The following is a 17,022-nucleotide window of genomic DNA, read 5'->3' as shown; positions in this document are numbered from 1 at the left end:
AACCTTTGACTTGCGCAGCACTACTGCTGCATAAGCTGTGGCTCTTCTACTTTGTAACCCCTGAGGGGGGGTTAAAGGTGACTTTTGAAATCGGTTCAATTAGGCTTCGGCCTACACTCTGCTCCCCCTGCAGAGCCCGGGCTCCAACAACGCTAGTTGCTGTCCGGAAGTGCTGGCTGCACAGAGCCAAACACCTCGCCAATGTGTCAGTGGGGTCCAGCACCGCCAGCTGTTCCCCTGCTGTGTAGCCGGCAACGTGTCCTGCAAAAGCCACGCAGACACAACACACCCAAAGCTGCCGCCTGTGCAGGCTTCGGCCTACACTCCCCTCCCCCTGCTCCTCCTCCTCCTGCTCCTCCTCCTGCTGTCCCTGGGCTCTAACACACCGCCAGTTTTTGCCCAGATGTGCTAGCTGCACAGAGAAAAACACCAGCCAATGTGTCAGTGGGGTCCAGCACCGCCAGCTGTTCCCCTGCTGTGCAGCCGGCAACGTGTCCTGCAAAAGCCACGCAGACACAAGAACTGAAATTGAAGGGAACCTGTCCCCCCTCCCCCAGGCGTTTTTACGTTATCCAGCCACCTTGTACAGCGGTAATGCTGCATGTGTGCAAGGTGGCTCATAAACGTATTCTCCTCGCACATGTGGAACTGAAAACACGTCTGAAATGTGTCCTCTGTGTGACCATTTAACCGTCCCGGGGGTGTGACTTTCCTTTGTAATGACACGCTGCAACCCCCTTGGTAGCGCTGCCCGTCTTCTGGCATCATTGTTTGGCTGGCTGCGCCTCTGCGGCCGCCCTGACCCACACAACGCCCCTCGGTGTCTTATTTATTGGGACTGCGAGGGTGTGATTGATGGGCAGGATCAGTGCATCAGTTCGCCTGTCCCTCCTCTCCTTCCGCCTTCTTCAGACTGTGCGGCTTCATGGCCGTGGCATGCGATAAGGGATCAGATGACGCCGCACAGTCTGAAGCGGGTGTAAGGACCCGCGTGTGAGAGGCGAACATATGTGCTGCGCCAGGCCCTGAATCCCAGCCCCGCAGTGTTTTAACAATGTTAAGACACTGCGGGGCTGGGATTCATGGTCATCGCGAACCGCAACGGCCGACATTAAATGATGTCAGAAGATGGGCAGCGCTAACGGCGCTAGGCCAGGGGATAACACGACAGCGCAGACTCCTGTACAGCAAATAACAACGCTCAGGAGGCTGCACCCAGCACCAAGGTGGGATTCTTGACATCTGTGCTGCGTCTCATTACAAAGGGAACTCTCGCCTCCATTACACAGTTTGACTGTATAAAGGGCTAAATGTTATACGTGTTCCATTCAGCGTGTGCAAGGAGAAAAATTACAAGAGCAACCTTTGACTTGCGCAGCACTACTGCTGCATAAGCTGTGGCTCTTCTACTTTGTAACCCCTGAGGGGGGGTTAAAGGTGACTTTTGAAATCGGTTCAATTAGGCTTCGGCCTACACTCTGCTCCCCCTGCAGAGCCCGGGCTCCAACAACGCTAGTTGCTGTCCGGAAGTGCTGGCTGCACAGAGCCAAACACCTCGCCAATGTGTCAGTGGGGTCCAGCACCGCCAGCTGTTCCCCTGCTGTGTAGCCGGCAACGTGTCCTGCAAAAGCCACGCAGACACAACACACCCAAAGCTGCCGCCTGTGCAGGCTTCGGCCTACACTCCCCTCCCCCTGCTCCTCCTCCTCCTGCTCCTCCTCCTGCTGTCCCTGGGCTCTAACACACCGCCAGTTTTTGCCCAGATGTGCTAGCTGCACAGAGAAAAACACCAGCCAATGTGTCAGTGGGGTCCAGCACCGCCAGCTGTTCCCCTGCTGTGCAGCCGGCAACGTGTCCTGCAAAAGCCACGCAGACACAAGAACTGAAATTGAAGGGAACCTGTCCCCCCTCCCCCAGGCGTTTTTACGTTATCCAGCCACCTTGTACAGCGGTAATGCTGCATGTGTGCAAGGTGGCTCATAAACGTATTCTCCTCGCACATGTGGAACTGAAAACACGTCTGAAATGTGTCCTCTGTGTGACCATTTAACCGTCCCGGGGGTGTGACTTTCCTTTGTAATGACACGCTGCAACCCCCTTGGTAGCGCTGCCCGTCTTCTGGCATCATTGTTTGGCTGGCTGCGCCTCTGCGGCCGCCCTGACCCACACAACGCCCCTCGGTGTCTTATTTATTGGGACTGCGAGGGTGTGATTGATGGGCAGGATCAGTGCATCAGTTCGCCTGTCCCTCCTCTCCTTCCGCCTTCTTCAGACTGTGCGGCTTCATGGCCGTGGCATGCGATAAGGGATCAGATGACGCCGCACAGTCTGAAGCGGGTGTAAGGACCCGCGTGTGAGAGGCGAACATATGTGCTGCGCCAGGCCCTGAATCCCAGCCCCGCAGTGTTTTAACAATGTTAAGACACTGCGGGGCTGGGATTCATGGTCATCGCGAACCGCAACGGCCGACATTAAATGATGTCAGAAGATGGGCAGCGCTAACGGCGCTAGGCCAGGGGATAACACGACAGCGCAGACTCCTGTACAGCAAATAACAACGCTCAGGAGGCTGCACCCAGCACCAAGGTGGGATTCTTGACATCTGTGCTGCGTCTCATTACAAAGGGAACTCTCGCCTCCATTACACAGTTTGACTGTATAAAGGGCTAAATGTTATACGTGTTCCATTCAGCGTGTGCAAGGAGAAAAATTACAAGAGCAACCTTTGACTTGCGCAGCACTACTGCTGCATAAGCTGTGGCTCTTCTACTTTGTAACCCCTGAGGGGGGGTTAAAGGTGACTTTTGAAATCGGTTCAATTAGGCTTCGGCCTACACTCTGCTCCCCCTGCAGAGCCCGGGCTCCAACAACGCTAGTTGCTGTCCGGAAGTGCTGGCTGCACAGAGCCAAACACCTCGCCAATGTGTCAGTGGGGTCCAGCACCGCCAGCTGTTCCCCTGCTGTGTAGCCGGCAACGTGTCCTGCAAAAGCCACGCAGACACAACACACCCAAAGCTGCCGCCTGTGCAGGCTTCGGCCTACACTCCCCTCCCCCTGCTCCTCCTCCTCCTGCTCCTCCTCCTGCTGTCCCTGGGCTCTAACACACCGCCAGTTTTTGCCCAGATGTGCTAGCTGCACAGAGAAAAACACCAGCCAATGTGTCAGTGGGGTCCAGCACCGCCAGCTGTTCCCCTGCTGTGCAGCCGGCAACGTGTCCTGCAAAAGCCACGCAGACACAAGAACTGAAATTGAAGGGAACCTGTCCCCCCTCCCCCAGGCGTTTTTACGTTATCCAGCCACCTTGTACAGCGGTAATGCTGCATGTGTGCAAGGTGGCTCATAAACGTATTCTCCTCGCACATGTGGAACTGAAAACACGTCTGAAATGTGTCCTCTGTGTGACCATTTAACCGTCCCGGGGGTGTGACTTTCCTTTGTAATGACACGCTGCAACCCCCTTGGTAGCGCTGCCCGTCTTCTGGCATCATTGTTTGGCTGGCTGCGCCTCTGCGGCCGCCCTGACCCACACAACGCCCCTCGGTGTCTTATTTATTGGGACTGCGAGGGTGTGATTGATGGGCAGGATCAGTGCATCAGTTCGCCTGTCCCTCCTCTCCTTCCGCCTTCTTCAGACTGTGCGGCTTCATGGCCGTGGCATGCGATAAGGGATCAGATGACGCCGCACAGTCTGAAGCGGGTGTAAGGACCCGCGTGTGAGAGGCGAACATATGTGCTGCGCCAGGCCCTGAATCCCAGCCCCGCAGTGTTTTAACAATGTTAAGACACTGCGGGGCTGGGATTCATGGTCATCGCGAACCGCAACGGCCGACATTAAATGATGTCAGAAGATGGGCAGCGCTAACGGCGCTAGGCCAGGGGATAACACGACAGCGCAGACTCCTGTACAGCAAATAACAACGCTCAGGAGGCTGCACCCAGCACCAAGGTGGGATTCTTGACATCTGTGCTGCGTCTCATTACAAAGGGAACTCTCGCCTCCATTACACAGTTTGACTGTATAAAGGGCTAAATGTTATACGTGTTCCATTCAGCGTGTGCAAGGAGAAAAATTACAAGAGCAACCTTTGACTTGCGCAGCACTACTGCTGCATAAGCTGTGGCTCTTCTACTTTGTAACCCCTGAGGGGGGGTTAAAGGTGACTTTTGAAATCGGTTCAATTAGGCTTCGGCCTACACTCTGCTCCCCCTGCAGAGCCCGGGCTCCAACAACGCTAGTTGCTGTCCGGAAGTGCTGGCTGCACAGAGCCAAACACCTCGCCAATGTGTCAGTGGGGTCCAGCACCGCCAGCTGTTCCCCTGCTGTGTAGCCGGCAACGTGTCCTGCAAAAGCCACGCAGACACAACACACCCAAAGCTGCCGCCTGTGCAGGCTTCGGCCTACACTCCCCTCCCCCTGCTCCTCCTCCTCCTGCTCCTCCTCCTGCTGTCCCTGGGCTCTAACACACCGCCAGTTTTTGCCCAGATGTGCTAGCTGCACAGAGAAAAACACCAGCCAATGTGTCAGTGGGGTCCAGCACCGCCAGCTGTTCCCCTGCTGTGCAGCCGGCAACGTGTCCTGCAAAAGCCACGCAGACACAAGAACTGAAATTGAAGGGAACCTGTCCCCCCTCCCCCAGGCGTTTTTACGTTATCCAGCCACCTTGTACAGCGGTAATGCTGCATGTGTGCAAGGTGGCTCATAAACGTATTCTCCTCGCACATGTGGAACTGAAAACACGTCTGAAATGTGTCCTCTGTGTGACCATTTAACCGTCCCGGGGGTGTGACTTTCCTTTGTAATGACACGCTGCAACCCCCTTGGTAGCGCTGCCCGTCTTCTGGCATCATTGTTTGGCTGGCTGCGCCTCTGCGGCCGCCCTGACCCACACAACGCCCCTCGGTGTCTTATTTATTGGGACTGCGAGGGTGTGATTGATGGGCAGGATCAGTGCATCAGTTCGCCTGTCCCTCCTCTCCTTCCGCCTTCTTCAGACTGTGCGGCTTCATGGCCGTGGCATGCGATAAGGGATCAGATGACGCCGCACAGTCTGAAGCGGGTGTAAGGACCCGCGTGTGAGAGGCGAACATATGTGCTGCGCCAGGCCCTGAATCCCAGCCCCGCAGTGTTTTAACAATGTTAAGACACTGCGGGGCTGGGATTCATGGTCATCGCGAACCGCAACGGCCGACATTAAATGATGTCAGAAGATGGGCAGCGCTAACGGCGCTAGGCCAGGGGATAACACGACAGCGCAGACTCCTGTACAGCAAATAACAACGCTCAGGAGGCTGCACCCAGCACCAAGGTGGGATTCTTGACATCTGTGCTGCGTCTCATTACAAAGGGAACTCTCGCCTCCATTACACAGTTTGACTGTATAAAGGGCTAAATGTTATACGTGTTCCATTCAGCGTGTGCAAGGAGAAAAATTACAAGAGCAACCTTTGACTTGCGCAGCACTACTGCTGCATAAGCTGTGGCTCTTCTACTTTGTAACCCCTGAGGGGGGGTTAAAGGTGACTTTTGAAATCGGTTCAATTAGGCTTCGGCCTACACTCTGCTCCCCCTGCAGAGCCCGGGCTCCAACAACGCTAGTTGCTGTCCGGAAGTGCTGGCTGCACAGAGCCAAACACCTCGCCAATGTGTCAGTGGGGTCCAGCACCGCCAGCTGTTCCCCTGCTGTGTAGCCGGCAACGTGTCCTGCAAAAGCCACGCAGACACAACACACCCAAAGCTGCCGCCTGTGCAGGCTTCGGCCTACACTCCCCTCCCCCTGCTCCTCCTCCTCCTGCTCCTCCTCCTGCTGTCCCTGGGCTCTAACACACCGCCAGTTTTTGCCCAGATGTGCTAGCTGCACAGAGAAAAACACCAGCCAATGTGTCAGTGGGGTCCAGCACCGCCAGCTGTTCCCCTGCTGTGCAGCCGGCAACGTGTCCTGCAAAAGCCACGCAGACACAAGAACTGAAATTGAAGGGAACCTGTCCCCCCTCCCCCAGGCGTTTTTACGTTATCCAGCCACCTTGTACAGCGGTAATGCTGCATGTGTGCAAGGTGGCTCATAAACGTATTCTCCTCGCACATGTGGAACTGAAAACACGTCTGAAATGTGTCCTCTGTGTGACCATTTAACCGTCCCGGGGGTGTGACTTTCCTTTGTAATGACACGCTGCAACCCCCTTGGTAGCGCTGCCCGTCTTCTGGCATCATTGTTTGGCTGGCTGCGCCTCTGCGGCCGCCCTGACCCACACAACGCCCCTCGGTGTCTTATTTATTGGGACTGCGAGGGTGTGATTGATGGGCAGGATCAGTGCATCAGTTCGCCTGTCCCTCCTCTCCTTCCGCCTTCTTCAGACTGTGCGGCTTCATGGCCGTGGCATGCGATAAGGGATCAGATGACGCCGCACAGTCTGAAGCGGGTGTAAGGACCCGCGTGTGAGAGGCGAACATATGTGCTGCGCCAGGCCCTGAATCCCAGCCCCGCAGTGTTTTAACAATGTTAAGACACTGCGGGGCTGGGATTCATGGTCATCGCGAACCGCAACGGCCGACATTAAATGATGTCAGAAGATGGGCAGCGCTAACGGCGCTAGGCCAGGGGATAACACGACAGCGCAGACTCCTGTACAGCAAATAACAACGCTCAGGAGGCTGCACCCAGCACCAAGGTGGGATTCTTGACATCTGTGCTGCGTCTCATTACAAAGGGAACTCTCGCCTCCATTACACAGTTTGACTGTATAAAGGGCTAAATGTTATACGTGTTCCATTCAGCGTGTGCAAGGAGAAAAATTACAAGAGCAACCTTTGACTTGCGCAGCACTACTGCTGCATAAGCTGTGGCTCTTCTACTTTGTAACCCCTGAGGGGGGGTTAAAGGTTACCTTTGAAATTGGTTCAAGTAGGCTTCGGCCTACACTCTGCTCCCCCTGCAGAGCCCGGGCTACAACACCGCTCGTTGCTGTCCGGAAGTGCTGGCTGCACAGAGCCAAACACCTCGCCAATGTGTCAGTGGGGTCCAGCACCGCCAGCTGTTCCCCTGCTGTGTAGCCGGCAACGTGTCCTGCGACCGCCACGCAGACACAACACACCCAAAGCTGCCGCCAGTGCAGGCTTCGGCCTACACTCCCCTCCCCCTGCTCCTGCTCCTCCTCCTTCTCCTGCTGTCCCTGGGCTCTAACACACCGCCAGTTGGGGCCCAGATGTGCTAGCTGCACAGAGAAAAACACCAGCCAATGTGTCAGTGGGGTTCAGCACCGCCAGCTGTTCCCCTGCTGTGCAGCCGGCATCGTGTCCTGCAAAAGCCACGCAGACACTTGCTCTTGTACCTTCTGCTCCCCATCCTGGTTCCAGTACCGTCAGCTGGTTCCGGGCAGAGCCTTTGGCTTAGGTGCCTCCCTTTGGTATCCGAGTTCCACCAACGTCAGGTGGTCCTTGGTAGTGCTTTCAGGCACGGGTACCTCCTGCTTAGTAACCGGGTTCCAGTAACGTCAGCTGGTCCTCGGTAGTTCCATTGGCTCTTGGACCTTCGGCTACCCATCCGGGTTCCAGCACCGTCAGCTGGTTCTCGGCAGTGTCTTTTGCTCTTGTACCTTCTGCTCCCCATCCTGGTTCCAGTACCGTCAGCTGGTTCCGGGCAGAGCCTTTGGCTTAGGTGCCTCCCTCTGGGTATCTGAGTTCCACCAACGTCAGGTGGTCCTTGGTAGTGCTTTCAGCACGGGTACCTCCTGCTTAGTAACCGGGTTCCAGTAACGTCAGCTGGTCCTCGGTCGTTCCATTGGCTCTTGGACCTTCGGGTAGCCATCTGAGCTCCAGTTCCATCAGCTGGTTCTCGGCATTCTCTCAGCCTTCTTGTACCTTCTGCTGCATTTCCAAGTTCAAGAGACTAAACACGATGACCCGGAAGACCACCCCTAAGATGACGACGACACCAGAGACGACAACCACCGTGATGACGACGACCCTGGAGACGATGACCCTGAAGACCACCCCGATGACGACGACCCCGGAGACGACCCCGATGACGACGACCCCGGAGACGACGACCCTGGAGACGACGACGACCTGGAAGACCGAGAAGCAGAAGAACAAGAGGCTGCAGAACAAAGAGCAGAAGGACATTAAGCATAACACAAAATATCAGAGCAAAAAATATTATGTAAATTATAAGCAGAAGAAGACTAAGCAGTGTATGGGGGTGAGTCCGTTCCTCCTCGTGGTGCCCCTGGATAAAGCCTGATGCTGCAGGCCAAACTGAACGCGGACAAATGTAACTGTTTTGTGACAGGCAGAACGGAAGGTGTAATCTTCAAACTTTTATAGATAACAACTACGGGAATGCCTGTCACAAATAAGAATATGATGAAGAAGTAGAATATGATGAAGATAATAGTAAAATAAAAAGAATATGAACAATGTAACCCAAAAAATAATAGGTAGAAGATGAAGAAGAAGATGAAGAAGGTGAAGAAGTTGATGTCAAAGAAGCTGATGATGAGGATAATGAAGAAGAAAGCGTGGGAGAAGTAAAAAAGAAGGTGAAGGGCGTGGAAGTAGTGAAACATCAATATCTGACATAAAAAAAAAAAATAACATAGTCAAATTCTTTCTAACGCCGAACGTCATAAAAAAAAAAAAAAAATCCTGCTATTCTATTAGATTGGGCTAAACCTCTGTGCCTTTAATGTCTCCGCCACGTCCCCCAATACATCCTACATTATTCTTAGTTGTTTTCCTTCATGTAGAATGAACCTACAAGTGTATAAAGGGTTTATTTTAATTCCGATATTTTCGTCCCATTGACTTGCATTGGGATCGGGTATCGGTATCGGATTGGATTCCGATACTGTGACGGTATCGGCCGATACTTTCCGATTCCGATACTTTCCGATATCGGAAAGTATCGCTCAACACTATTCTTCACCAAAAATGTATATTTGGTATCTTTATGTTTGAAGCATGATATGTGGGAAAAGGTTGAAAAGTTGCAGGGGGGCCGAATACTTTCAAAAGGCATTGTATTTGCTATTGCTGTCTTCATAAAATTCTGATCTATCAAAATATAAAGTATATTAACCTGATCGGTAAATGACGTTATAAAGACAAATATTAAAGCACCATAATTATGTGGTAAAATGCAACAAGAGGCAATCAAAACATTTTATCTACCCCAAAATGGTATTGGTAAAAACATCACATATCAGTAGTGTATCAGAGCTACCACTACTCGTCAAACTCAATCTGACAGGTGCAGGTGCAAGATGTACCAAAAGGGCAACCCCTCCTCCCCCTGCCCTGTCAGCCAGCTGTCCCTCCGCCCTGGCTGTCAGCTTTTGATACAGTTTGAATTGTTAATTGGATCCAGGGATTATTATCCCAGTATTGTTTTATATTAGATTTTGATATTGTTAGTTTGATACAGCGATTGCATTCTGTAATCAGGGCAGTGTGTTTTATTACTCCCATGGTATGTCGTGTTTCTTTTATAACAACAGCCTCATTATATGGAGCTGCGAGATTAACACAAACAGTTGTTTGTGGCCTCTGTAATATGCATTGTATTATGTTTACTCTTATTTGCAAGTGCTGCGAGTTTGTTGTGTTTATAACACACCATGCTGTTTATTTGATATCCTATGAGATTAGTTGTCAATTCCCAACTGTGACCGGCTTACATATAACTCGTCAAACTCAATTGGGCACATTATGTATGTGGCCATATTACAACATCCGCAAGTAAGAAGCGGTGTGTTTTACACGATTATAAAAAAAACAAAGACACAATATTGTAAAAATGTAAAAAGATTTTATTGTTGTAAAATAAAAAACATCTCAAAGACATTTCAATACTATAAAAATTATTACAGAGTATAAAAGCAAAAACATTAAATAGTACAATGATCATACATCAACACAGTTCTTACAAAATAAAGAAATAGTATCACAAGTTACAAATATTTGGGGGTCCATTTGGATAGCAAACTGGACTGGAGATGCCACTCAGAGATTGTCTACAAGAAGGGGATGAGCAGACTGTATTTCCTAAGGAAACTGAGGTCTTTTAATGTGTGCAGCAAAATGTTAGAAATGTTCTACCAGTCTGTGGTGGCAAGTGCCATCTTTTTTGCAATCATATGCTGGGGTAATAGTGTGCGGGCCTCTGATGCTAATAAGCTGAATAAGATTATCAAGAAGGCAAGCTCTGCTGTGGGCTGCAATCTGGACTCTCTTGAGGAGGTAGTGGAGAGAAGAACTCTGAAAAAGTGTATGGCAATCATGAACAATAATGCACATCCACTATATGAGCTATTCATGAGACAGAAGAGCACCTTCAGTAACCGGCTAATACTTCTGAGGTGTAAGAAGGAAAAATATAGGAAATCGTTTGTGCCAACTGCGATGGGAATGTACAACAATAACATTAGGGTTAATTCATCAAGGTGAATGTCTGCTTTATTCCTTCTACTTTTCAGTTTACCTGCGGTGTATGTCCTATTCTAATGTATAATGTCCTTCTGTCAACTACACTGTCATGTCAATTAAGTAATTCATTTTATGATTCTTATGATGTAAGTTGTGCTGCTGTGATACCATAATTTCCCACGGGATCAATAAAGTGTATCGTATCGTATCGTATCGTAAGTACATTGAACATACATCATTACACTTCTTGCTGAAATAAATAATATAGTGTAACAAGCCAAGTACAGCGTTTATCCAGTACATTCTTTACATCGTGAGCCACATGGTTTGTAGCATCGGTAGAGACCTTTTTTAGGCATTAGAGTTCCGCGTGTGGTGCCTAATGACGGTGAATGTAAAGATTGAATTGTACGTGGCATCGGAGTTAACTTTTGTGGAGTAGATACAGCGTGTGTCTCGCTGCTGGAAATTTTTAATTCATCTAAAAGCTTCCTAGTAGTGGGATTACCCACAACTGTAGACGGTATATTTAGCTCGGCCATAGCCTGCATAAATGAATCCCAACCCGGAGGTAAATTTCGGCCGGTCAGAGCATGACTCTGTGTTGTACTACGTACCAAGTCCAGTAAGTTAGACCCGGGTATTACGGCTCCTTTGAAAATAAATTTGGCTTTATTATTCCAGGATGTAACACTTTTATTCTGCAATAACCTGTTTAGTAAAAATTCAGCGTTCTTTTTATATCTTTGGTTTATATGACTGACAATTTCAGCGACCTCTTGATTTTTATCAGAGTCGGTATTTGGCAATTGTTGCTGACCAGGATCAGGAGTGCTAAGGAGATTTAAAGCCATTACTTCTTTTGAGCTGTGTCTCGCATGTACCAAGTAGCGCTGTAGCACGGAGCTATACATTTTAATTTTCACATCATCGGGAATGTCATGGCGTTGTAAAATGGCGCTAATTTCACCATCAAGGCGCCGAATAACACTGTTGCGTATGTTATCTGTAGTACCGGGTCTTAGTTTGTCTAGCTCCTGTTTGGGCACTAGATACATTTTCTCTGCATGCTCCATTATTTTCCGGCGAGCAGACTTGTTATTATTGGAATTGCAAAAGCTAAAAGAGGGCCGATAAACCCGCCGGCCTGCTTTAGTAGCCGCTTCTTTTTCTTTGTGGACTGAGATCTGTCGCTCAGGGTTCTTATAGCTTTACGCCACTTCTTTAATATGCCTTTTTGACGCTCTTTTAGAGGAATCCTGCCTTTTAAGATGTTTAAAGCAATCTCGCCTATGGCTGTAATTAAATCATTGCTTGCATTGCGCAAAATAGACTTTCGGGCAGCTGGTGTTGCTTTCACCAGAGTTTTTAAGAGAGCCCAGTTACGCCGGAGTCTCTCAGACATCTTTACATCACAACGCCCACAGCGTAGAATGTCTGATACCGGGTGAAATTCACTTTTTAGAAGTGTTTTTCTTTTGAACATAGAAAGCAGGCAACGCTGGTGGAAACAATCCGGTCCTTAAGCGAAGATCCTCAGGGGTATTAGCTCTCAAATCTACAAGCAAATACCCATAAGGCTCCCGCGTGGCATCCTCAAAAGCTTCTAGGAAAAAACGTGTTTTTCTGGGATACATCTGCCGAGCTAGAGTTAAAATTTGTAATTTATCTCGGGGGTTATTAAAAAGCACCATGTACTTTGTGTTTAAATTTATCGTGCGGCTTTTCTTACCCTGGCAAAATATGTTTTGTACCAGGTAGAAAATGCTGAGATTTCTGTGGTGCACATACTTGGTAAAGGCTTTTTCTATCGCACAATTTTCACTAGCACTCTCCATGAGATCATCAACAATAGCCTAATTCACCTTCTCCAGCGGGAATAATTCGTCATCTACGAATGTATTCGGCAGACCCTCCACAAGTCTGGCGTTGGGAAAAGAGAGAGAGATTTCATAATATAGTTTCTGCCAACACGAATAAAACCAAACAATATTATCAGGTTTCTGAGAAAAATTAGTTTCAATATTATATAGCAGTTGTTTTACAAAATAGCTCTTTCCAGAATTAGACGGCCCTGCTAGAATGCATGAGAATGGGTGTTGCAGGCGTGTATCCATCACCACAATACGCGACTAATAGCCAAAAGGCAGGGTGGTAAAATCGTCAATTAGGCGCCGCTTTGTGTAAACGCACTTTTGTGTTTTGCGTAATGGCCGCGTTTCAATCTCCCAACACTTTTTATTTCTCACAATGGACGGTTGCTGTACGACAACACGTTTTTGTGTATCTGTGTCAGAATTGCGCGGGTAGTCCAGAACTAGATCTTTTAGACTGTTGAAATTAATAGATTGAGAGTTACCGACATTTAGTGTTATCCCCTTAACTTTTAAGACAGTTTGTATCCGTAAGTTTTGGGGCCCGCGGATACAAATTCTGTGATGTGTGTACCATCGGGTATTTCACTGGTCAGTTCCCCCTGTCGTAGCTGATTTCGTTCTGACCCAATGTCAGCTGACAGATCACCAGTGAGGCCTAATTGTGGAATTACGCCCTTAATTGACAAGCGCTTGGAGACAAAAGACACCTCACACATATCCTGTGAGCAAGTCACTTTTATCTGATATATTAAAAGCCAAAGCAATGTTTTATACCATTTACACAAAATGTATTTCAATGTAACTCATGTAGCCCCCACCATCACCCAGGGTCATACTGACCTTTATTCCTCACAACGTACCAAAAACATGTTGTGACTGACTATTGAGAACATACATGATAAGAAGTGTAGTCTCCTTGAAGGGGAGACCATCAGACTACTGCATTAACATATTCTAGTAATTCTAGCAATTAAAGGCAAGAGGCACTTAAAGGCAAGGCAGTTATAGGCAAACTATTAACCCTTCTATAACAATTTCCCCCTTTTGTAAATGGTATAACCTTTGCTACGGGGTCAGCTGATGTCCTCAAAGGAGCTACTGTCTCATGGGTCTAGTACCCACAAGGGGGCTTTCTACCTGCTTCGCCCATCCACCCTCAGTGTGGACACTCAACTCCCCCGTCAGCAGTGGCCATACGGGGCCTATGATATACTACAGAAGGTTCAGCCTTAGGTAATACATATATTAGCGCTTTTACGGCTACATAAAACAATAAGCAAAGCAACAAAATTTGCATACAAGTCTGTCAAGTCAAGTCTAAAATAATCCCTCCCTCAAGGTCGCTAAGCCAATCGGCTGGATTTAAAAAGGAGTCTCTATATTGTATTAGTCTTATTAATAACTTTAAGGAACCAAGAAAATCTGAGTCCAAGTCTCATTGTGTATGCAGTGTGGTGTTAATACCCTCCTTGGCTCCTGGGGTATGGCAAAGTACAGCATAGTCCTTGCAGATACTGGGCTGTGTGTACAGATCCAACAGTCCAGCAGTTTTTGTCCTTGTCGACATTTAAAAGTGTATTCAGTGTCTCTGTAAGGTGCAAACATCCTACCACTGCCAGCAAGGTGATTGGAACAACAGTCTTTCTGCTAGTGAAAAGATCTTTTTGCAGTGACTGGCATGGATCCAGGTGGGCGCTCCCTCAAGTGAATGTGGTCAGCTGGACTTTACAACGGGCCGTCAAACCGTGGATATAGGCTCCTTCTCACGTGTCTGTGTATGACCACCCAATCACCTGGATTCAGCAGATGTGCATCCGCACTGGCATTAAGATCTGGAATGGATGAAAACACATGTTTATGCACCACATTAAGTCTTTCCTGCAAGGCCTGGACATGGGCTGTTATAGCACCGTGTTGCATTTGTAGCACCTGTGGGAAGTACAGACCAGTCTCTGGCAAACTACTAAACAGGACTTCAAAAGGGGACAAGCCTGTCTTTCTATTTGGAGTGTGTCTGACTAGAAAGAGTGCAAGAGAAAAGCACTCTACCCCGCTCTTTATCTGTGTCTGCCATGGCCTCTGAATTTTCAGTTTATGTGTCCCATTTAGTCTTTCCATTTTCCCACTACTTTGTTGTCTATATGGCGCATGATATGCTTGCTGTACTCCCAGGGCCTGCATGACTTCCCTCATTATTTCTCCCGTGAAGTGTGTACCCCTATCGCTCTCTGTGGTTTCTGGGACACCATACCTGCAGATCAGTTCTTTCATCAGTTTGTCTGCAGTCGCTTTAGCATTTGCACACTTTACCAGATAGGCTTCCAGCCAACCAGAGAAGAGGTCTACACATTCTAGGACATTTTTCAAACACTCCTACCTTGGGTAGCTGTATGTAGTCAGTCTGCAGTCTCTGAAACGGGTAGAGAGGCCTGGGTGTCGCTTTCTTAGGGATTTTTACTGTTTTACCAGGGTTGTGCTGTGCACAGATGAGGCATGACCGTACGAGCTTTGCTGCTGCGTAACTGAAACCAGGAGCGATCTGGAAAGCATCTACCATGGACACATGTGACATTTTGAGGTGTAAGTGGGTCCAGGTGTTGCTTGCGCCATTATTAGGAACAGGGACTTTGGTATATACAATTTATCCTTATTCTCCCAAAACTCCTTTTGAGTTCAGCTCAGCTCCCATTTTCCCCCGTGTTCCTTCTCTGTTTGGGCAGCTGGAGGGATTTCAGGACATCTAGGCTCAGTGTGGCTGGAATACGCTGACTCTCCGCCACCGTCCACTGCTCCCTAGGCTGCCTTGCTGCTACTTTAGCAGCCTCGTCCGCCCTTCTGTTGCCCTCTACCTCCACAGAGTCACCGTCCGTGTGTGCTGTTACCTTGATGATGCCAACCTGGACTGGTAACGTCAATGCCTCCACTAATTGTTTCACCAGCTCTGCATTTTTAATGGGCTTACCGGCTGATGTAAGAAACGTTCTGCTTCTCCAGACAGGGTGATAATCATGGGATATTCCCCATGCACAATTCGAATCTGTATAAATATTAGCGACTTTACCTGCAGCAGCTCTACACGCCTCAGTGAGTGCCTTCAACTCTGCCTCCTGCACCGACATGTGAGGACGGAGTGTTTCAACTCGGATTACCTCATGTGAGGATACTACTGCATGTCCAGTGTAGAATCGCCCATCCTGGTGGTATCTGGAGCCATCTACAAAAATAAAAACCTCAACATATGCATTAGGAACAGGTTTTTCATGAACATATGTAAAACATACTGTCTCCTGACTCATCAGTTCCTATGCAGTCATGTTTGTGCGTCAACATACCAGAGTACTTTTTTTTTTTCTAATGCTGTCACCAATTCCCCCTTTTCTGAATCCACAAGCAGATGAGTGGCTGGATTCAGAACATTGTACCTTTTGAGGGTGACGTATTCATTAAATTAGTATTAGAGCACATTCAAGTTTGATCTGTCTAGCCATAGACAGGTGTTTTGGTTGAACTTGTACGAGTATGGCATTAATGTCATGTGGGGAACAAATTGTCAAACGAAAAAAGTCAGTGTGAGCTCACATGCCTAGCTGTAATACAGCAGCTCTTACAACACAGACACACGTAGGAGACCCTCTAATCACTGGGTCTAATTGTGCTGAGTAGTAAGCTATTGGTCTCTGTTTCTCTCCATGTTGCTGTGTCAGTACTGCGGTAGCATGTCCTTCCTGCTCTGTGCAAAATAAGAAAAATGGCTGATCATAGTTTGGAATGCCTAAGGCCGGGGCTTGACACAATGAGCAGCTTCAGAGAACAGAAGGAATCCATTGCTTCTTGAGTGAGATTGTAGGGGTCTGATGACAACCTGTCATAGAGTGGTTGCATCATTTGTGAAGCAGACCTTATCCAAGGCCTACAGTAGGTCACCAAACCCAGGAAAATACGTAAATGCTGGTGTGACCTGGGTAAAGGGAGATTTTGTATTGCCTGTTTCCTGTCTTTAGTCAGGTGTCTTGTACCTTCAGCAATACAATGTCCTAAAAATGTCACCTTTTGTTTGCAATACTGTAATTTGTCACGTGAGACCTTGCAACCCTTCTCTGCCAAAAAACACAGCAAGGACACTGCAGTCTGGTCCGGGCAGCAGAGAAAGAGTTCATCCACGTACTGCAATAGTACAGTCTGTGGATGAGGTGGTTGCCACTGCTCAAGAATCCCTGCCATCGCTGTTGAATAGATGGTTGGGGAGTTCTTTCTCCCTTTTGGGAGGACCGTCCAACAGTATTGTTTACCTTCGCGAGTAAAAGAGAAAAGAATGCATTTGCCAAATTAATGACTCTGAAACATTTTGTGACCGTACGGTGTGTGTATTAGGGAAAATTGAGATTACACTCACTGTAACATCATTAATGGCCTGTAAGTCCTGAACTATTCTGTATCAGGGGAACCCTTGAGTCCCTTTTTTTTTTTTTTTTTTTTCTTAATGGGATACAAAGGGGTGTTGCAGGGGGAATATCTCTGCACCAGAACCCCTGCCTTAACGTACTTTTTAATATCCCTGCTCAGGGACATTGATTTGACTAGACTTAAGGGGGTATTGCTTTAACCGGAGAGTAGTGGTTCCTTCTTTTAATTTAATCATGACAGGGGGAATGGGCAGCCGACCCACATCAGATTTTCCCCTTGCCCAAACGGTGTCTGGTACCTGGCTCTTTTCCCTGTCCTCAG

The 17,022-nt window shown here is 48.6% G+C and overlaps 1 protein-coding gene and 1 long non-coding RNA gene across 14 annotated transcripts in view; one reads left to right on the top strand and one right to left on the bottom strand.

Annotated features, from left to right (window-relative positions):
* The window catches only part of CTNND2 (catenin delta 2), a 3,400,942-nt gene that overhangs the window by 1,450,273 nt on the left and 1,933,647 nt on the right, over positions 1 to 17,022 (top strand). The gene's annotated exons all lie outside the window — the stretch shown is intronic.
* Positions 13,015 to 17,022, bottom strand: part of LOC143782257 (uncharacterized) — a 150,514-nt gene continuing 146,506 nt past the window's right edge. Inside the window, exon 2 of the long non-coding RNA XR_013216908.1 lies at positions 13,015 to 14,129. This is a non-coding gene — a long non-coding RNA (uncharacterized LOC143782257). The remainder of the gene's footprint in view (positions 14,130 to 17,022) is intronic.

This window comes from Ranitomeya variabilis, chromosome 6 (assembly GCF_051348905.1).
Source record: "Ranitomeya variabilis isolate aRanVar5 chromosome 6, aRanVar5.hap1, whole genome shotgun sequence".
Taxonomy (NCBI): domain Eukaryota; kingdom Metazoa; phylum Chordata; class Amphibia; order Anura; family Dendrobatidae; genus Ranitomeya; species Ranitomeya variabilis.
The sequence above is the reverse complement of the archived record's forward strand: the minus strand, read 5'-3'. Positions and strand labels throughout refer to the sequence as shown.